This window comes from Lepisosteus oculatus, chromosome 26, assembly GCF_040954835.1.
Source record: "Lepisosteus oculatus isolate fLepOcu1 chromosome 26, fLepOcu1.hap2, whole genome shotgun sequence".
In the NCBI taxonomy this organism is placed as follows: Eukaryota; Metazoa; Chordata; class Actinopteri; order Semionotiformes; family Lepisosteidae; genus Lepisosteus; species Lepisosteus oculatus.
This window is the reverse complement of record NC_090721.1, coordinates 124,618-131,098: the sequence shown is the minus strand read 5'-3', so window position 1 is coordinate 131,098 and position 6,481 is coordinate 124,618. Positions and strand designations below refer to the sequence as shown.

Genomic DNA, 6,481 nt, shown 5'->3' with positions numbered 1-6,481 from the left:
CATCGTGTGTGAGGATATTGTGTAGCTCGTGAAACAGTTCCCCCATTTGAGCCCTGGATTTACTGGGTACTTGAATACCTGAATCTTGCCGTCAGTCCTGATCACCTTGTTTTTGTTCTGCAAGGACAAGGCACCTCCCCAGCACTGAACACAAACTGATACTGGCGGGTTGATTGTGTTGTGGAAAAATCGGGCTGTGGTGTGAGTTTGTGTCTGTGGGGGTAAGGTGTCCCCTGCAGCGCGAACAAACATGCAGACTCCACACAGACAGCAGCCCTGGAATCAAACCCAGGGCCCCGGTGCTATGAGGCAGCGATGCTAACCACTGTGCCGCAGTGTTGCCCCCTTTGAAAATGTCTGACTTCCGTTTAATTTGAGGTCACAAGCTTATAAATGGTCTCACAACGTTTGTCTCATCTCAGGTTTCTCTGACCAGTCCCAAGGACCTGTAGTCACTGACAGCTTCTGCAGTCTGACGGTTCATTTCAGTAGGCTGGAGGGATGGCGCAATTATCCTCAAATCAGTGAGTATTGTTTTGCTCTTGTAACATGAAACATCAAAGAGAAGTCAACAGACTATTCCGTGAAACTGTTCAGACTGGCCCGTGGTGATTTTCTGGGTCCTTTAGTAAGCTGTCCGGGACTGTGTCATCGACACACTTTGTGAGAAGCCAGTCTGTGTGTTTGCTCTTGTGATCATTCGTGAACGAATGTAAGAGAGGGAGAAGATTCGGCCCTGGAGTGATCCAGTTTTCTATTTAACAACCTCAAACTGCAGGAGAGAAATGCTTCATTTCTAAGATGGAAATATAATCAGAAAGTATAATTAGCCATTTGTGTATATCATGTCAAAAAATGTTTTATATATAAAAAGAATTTAGTAGAGACATTTGCTTAATAAGGCAGTAGAATAAATGTTGTGATGCTGGTGTGATGGTGCTCTCCAACAAACTGATACAAATGGACAGAGAGACAAAGTGAGAAAGAAAATGTGTACATAACAGACATGTATGCAGAATACAATACAGTGCTGTAAAGTACAGTACCCTAGAGTGAAGATGGAAATCATTCATTCTGGTGCAGAAGAAATGAATCTGCTCTCAATGGTTTTCCTGTACAATTGGATCACGTTGTGAATTCTACATAATTCACAGAAAACAAAATAAACAACTCATTCACTCCCCTGCTGTCCGTGACCCAGAGCTCTGTAATCATTTCACTACTGAAGATCATGCAGTTTTTAATGCTTTTCATTTGAACATCCTACTTGTTAATATTTCCTCTTAGATGAGAATATTCTCTTTGGCGTGTCTTTACAACTCTTCTCTTATTGCTCCTCTTGTCAGTAATCCGGTGTGAAAGCTGTCTCTGTCGGAATCAATGTCTTACCTCTCCGTCTTGTGTTTCAGGTCTCCTCTGGCTGCTGACCCTGCCGTCAGGACAGAACACATCCCGCACTGACCACACTGCTGGGTTTACTGTACGTGACAATAAAGAGCTTGAGCAACACATCTAATGTGATCTCTGCACGCTTCCCGAGGAGGGTCCAGCAACGTTGTATATAGTGCACATCACCATCGGGATGAAAAACAAAAATCCCCAGTGGGAGTCCAGTCTTTCCCTGCTACGCAAATTGCTTTTCGTTAGGTGAGGTCGCAAGTTCTTATTGGAGAATGTTGTACAGTTTCTTAATGCAATAGGGCGAGTAAGACTGAAGTTCCCCCCGTGTTGGCCGATCAGTGGAACGAAACTGAAAAAAGCTCCTTGAAACTGTGATTCATACACTTATACACTGGCTCAGCATGGTGCTCACCTGCTGTCCTTGGGTGTCTGCTGAAATTTGATTTTTTTTCAGGAGCACTGTGACCCAGAGCTCAATAATCATTTCAGCTACTGAAGATCATTCACTTTTTAATGCTTTTCATTTGAACATCCTACTTGTTAGTATTTCCTCTTAGGTGAGAATACTCTGGTACTTTTCTGGGTCTTAGTTGAGTGAGCTTTATTAGAATAATTGAACAATACTTTCACCTCCACATAACACTCATAGATTTTTCAAGGGTTAAATATGGGAGCCACGTTTCTTGCATGTTTCCTTTGTAAGTTGATTCACAAAGCTTTCACCGCCTCCACTCCAGTGAATCACTTTGTTTAGCAAGTGATCAGGTGGAACAGTTTAATTTCTTCCTGCAAATAATGCCTTTTCCTTTTTCATCCCATTCAAGTCTCCGTCCTAGTTAGAGTCATTGTGATGTAGAACGGCAGTGGTCCAGTTGAAAGGTTCAAGGTTTCACTGTGTTTTAGAGTGCAGATAAAGAAGATAATAGGAGAGGAAACTGGAAAAGCCGTGACTCTGTCATTCCATTCAATTCAATTTATTTTCATATAGCACCTTTCACAACAAGGTTGCCCCAAGGCGCTTAACAATGCAGGTAAATATACATTTTGTGAATACAGAACTGAAGACAATGGAGGAAAGGAACCAAAGACTCAGTAAGGAGAATAAAATCCTCTAGGGGTCCAAGGTCAACTGGCTGCCCAACCCCTTTGGGCATGCTAACATTATATCATTAAAAAAAAAGAAAGAAATGAATGCGGGTATTAATCCATCCATCCATCACGTTATCTGTATGTCAGTACCCCACGCAGGTCTCTGCAGACCAGCAGAATCCTCCTAAACGACAGCTGTATCCATGATGCCCCTCTTGGATCCATGGCACTGATGCAGCATTCAACTCACATGGTGCCCAGCCCATGACAGACAGTATTTCTCCTCTGCAGGATCCCTGCGAGGCAGGACAGGTGCCTGACCTCTGAGAGCCTGGTAAGTAAGTAGAAGGAGTTTGAAGTCCGCCCTGTACCTGAGAGGAAGCCAATGAAGAGAGAGAAGTATGGGGGTTATGTGGTCATTCTTTCTGCTCCAAGTAACAATTCTAGCTGCTGCATTCTGTAAGTATTCAAACTCTTTGCTGTGACAAATCTAACGTACTTTAGGCAGACAAAACGACCTTAAAAAGCCACATGATTTTTAAGTAGTCTGTCTGTGTGTAGTAACAGTGGTTCACATTATTTCAGAACGTATACTCCCGTCTCTGTAACTTTCCTCAGTCAGCTAGTGAACATTCTGTATTTACACCACGAATGCACTACTTTGTCTCGCGCGCGGTCACACTGGCCGTCCACAGGCACGGGCAGGAGCAGGGAACACGAGGCCGCTCTGTAGTGCCCCTGTGGCTCTCCAGCAGAGGGGAGCACTTTGCTCAACAGCCCTGAGCCAAAGGACCCAGTGATAAAGCTGAAAATCTGGCAAGTCCCCCAGTCTCCCTGGGGCGCTGAAGAGGATTTCATCTGATGCTGAGGTTCCTGTAACTCAACACAAAATTGAACACGGCGAGTTATGAGTTTGTGAAGAAGTGACAGCGGAACAATGTCAAACAGGAAGTTAACCTACAGGAAAGAATGAATTGAATCTCTGATATTCAAGCACGCAGTGTGACGTCCACAGTCTATTCAAATCTACTCTGCAAGTCTTACAATTCTTTTTCATACACCGTCTCCTGGTTATTGTTTTGTGAGTGCTTGAACTGTTTCTCAGTAGAAATAAGACCGATAACTCACTGCTTCAGGATGCACACTATCGTCGATGAAACCTGTGGTGTAAGCAAGCGAAAAGAGACAGATCCTTCTAAAACACAGAGGCCATCGGGAGGGCAGAAACACTCTGCAACAGGTAGGAGCTGTGGAGCCGTGATTCCCCCGAGCCAGAGCCCTCGTCCTCCCTCGACAGCGAACTGAGCTCCAGCGACTGGAGCAGCTACCTGCCGTCGTGGGACCTCCTGCAGATTGGGAACGGGTAAGGCAATTCGACACGAGCCCACTCCTCTTCCCACTGCTTACACCCCTATAACAAATAGTTTCAGGGTATTATTCAAGTACAGGATAAAGAGATGACAGGTGTTCCCAATTGGCTGAGGATACAACTCTCTCTCTCTGAGAAAGCACACAGAGGTGGACAAAGCAATTAAATGCGTTTACAAGTCATTTCCTCTGTTTCTGGTCTTTCTTTACATATCAGAAAAGTGAACTGGTGGCTGTTGGAAAGTGTCTGCTCCGTACGTAATATACATGTAAAAGATGTGATTAAATATCTTGGTATTAAGATTTTCAAAAAGGTGATTTTGTGATTTGATGTTCTCTACCTTAGTAAAATAAAAAAAAAAACTTTATTCATGGTTGCTATTTGTCAAACACGGGCAGAAGGAGGCATAAATGCTATAGGGTTTAGAGCATCTAATACCGATACTGATAGTATTATTTACAAAATTAAGCAAAGTAGGTGATGTATGTTTCCCTAATTTAATCATTCAGGAACTAGGTATTGATGCTTTTAAGAAACTAACAGTAGCCCATCAGAAACTATGGAAGAATTTACAACCTTTATTAGACTACAAGGAAAACAATTTAGTTATACTTGTACTAATAAATACTTCAGATCCCTCTCGCAATCTCACAATATCTTGTCAAACTATTTTGGAGCACCTCTTTGGGGAAAGTGAGTGGAATCAAACATGACTATTGTCAAACAGATTTTGTATGAATAATAAGGTTAAGGCGTCAGTACAAAATTGTACATTGAATCGACCCGGTAAAGATACACAGTGTGCATAGATTTAAAAGTAATATAGATGATAATTGTCTTTCTCAAAGCAGCCCAGAAACCTTACGTTTGTTTTTGTTTTGTTCTGTTGTTAAAACACTCTGAACAGATCGGCAAAATGGTGTAAAGAAGGCTTCTAATTCTGACATTTCCTGTAGACAAATTGATGTTATTTTACTGCTCAATACTGCTGAACCGAATCTAAAATATAATGTATCATTGGCTTAATCATTATACTCGCTCGTTATTAGATGTAGAAATAGCCTAAAGATGAGAAATAATCGAAAATTGAATAATAAGACCGTATGTCGTAGTAGCAGATTGTACTTCTCGCCTACTTGATGTGGTCGAGCAACACCACAATCGCCATACAATCCGTCCGTTCTCATGCTCTGACTTTCAGGTTGGGCAGTGGACTGGATTCCAGGGCAAACTCGTTCTTGTTTGATTATCCGTGTGAAATCTCGCCCAATATAACAGGTAAGCTCATGCACTGAAATGATGCGCTTCCAAAATAAAGCGACACGCATTTGAATAATTCAAAATACACACGAGGGAACGTCTCCAAACCATGTCTAAGTATCACAACATGAAAGCTGTGCGTACCTTATCTTTATTTGACTGTATAATGTACTCCGGTGATCTGTAACGTAGTCTTGCGTGCATCGTAAAGGATCCGGACTTCCGGCTACGGAAAACCCGGAGTGGATCAGCCTTTGCACCGGACCCGGACTTCCGGCTACGAAAAACCCGGAGTGGATCGGCCTTCCACCGGATCCGGACTTCCGGCTACGGAAAACCCGGAGTGGATCGGCCTTTCCACCGGACCCGGACTTCCGGCTACGGAAAACCCGGAGTGGATCGGCCTTCCACCGGATCCGGACTTCCGGCTACGGAAAACCCGGAGTGGATCGGCCTTCCACCGGATCCGGACTTCCGGCTACGGAAAACCCGGAGTGGATCGGCCTTCCACTGGATCCGGACTGCCGGCTACGGAAAACCCGGAGTGGATCGGCCGTTCCACTGGATCCGGACTGCCGGCTACGGAAAACCCGGAGTGGATCGGCCGTTCCACTGGATCCGGACTGCCGGCTACGGAAAACCCGGAGTGGATCGGCCGTTCCACTGGATCCGGACTGCCGGCTACGGAAAACCCGGAGTGGATCGGCCTTCCACTGGATCCGGACTGCCGGCTACGGAAAACCCGGAGTGGATCGGCCTTCCACTGGATCCGGACTGCCGGCTACGGAAAACCCGGAGTGGATCGGCCGTTCCACTGGATCCGGACTGTGAGCAGCTTTTGTCCAATCGGCGCTGAGATTTCAGCAGGAGGCGGGAGACAGGCTCTTGTCCAGTCACACAGCTTCAGTCCCGGGACTTTTCCGAATTCCGGCGGGCGGTGACACTTCCGAGAAATGTCCACTGGGTGGCGACAGAGATACACGGAGCTGAGTCTCAAAGCGCTATCGGAAAGACTTGAAATCGGAAAGAAATACATTTGTTACGTTTTAATCCCATTGAAAAGGAAGATGAAAATATCGTTTGTATTTTAAAACATTATTATACTTGCGCAACATAATTATTAAGGGAATGGTGTGAGAGGAGACCGTGTTTGAACAGTTTAAGACGGATGTAAAGACATTTTATTTCAGAATGTCTTTCTGAAATGTGTCTGTTTCTGTGTTGTAAGAACGTTGAAGCATGGACGGGCCTTATCTGCATTTACCTTGTTGAATCTTTTTTTCCATAAAATGTACATGTATTATTGCATGTACCCTGACAATACGACTGCTACGTTACGTTTTCTTGTAGTTTTTGGTCTCA

At 44.4% G+C, this 6,481-nt stretch overlaps 2 long non-coding RNA genes across 2 annotated transcripts; one reads left to right on the top strand and one right to left on the bottom strand.

Moving 5' to 3' along the window:
* The first annotated feature begins 428 nt into the window (after positions 1-428).
* On the top strand, positions 429-1,509 carry LOC138225156 (uncharacterized). Its single transcript, XR_011183736.1, has 2 exons — positions 429-524; positions 1,410-1,509. It is a non-coding gene; the product is annotated as an uncharacterized lncRNA (long non-coding RNA).
* Positions 1,510-2,354: 845 nt separating this feature from the next.
* On the bottom strand, positions 2,355-5,373 carry LOC138225155 (uncharacterized). The gene is made up of 2 exons (XR_011183735.1): positions 3,619-5,373; positions 2,355-2,861 (listed from the first exon to the last, which is right to left on the bottom strand). It is a non-coding gene; the product is annotated as an uncharacterized lncRNA (long non-coding RNA).
* Positions 5,374-6,481: the final 1,108 nt, after the last annotated feature.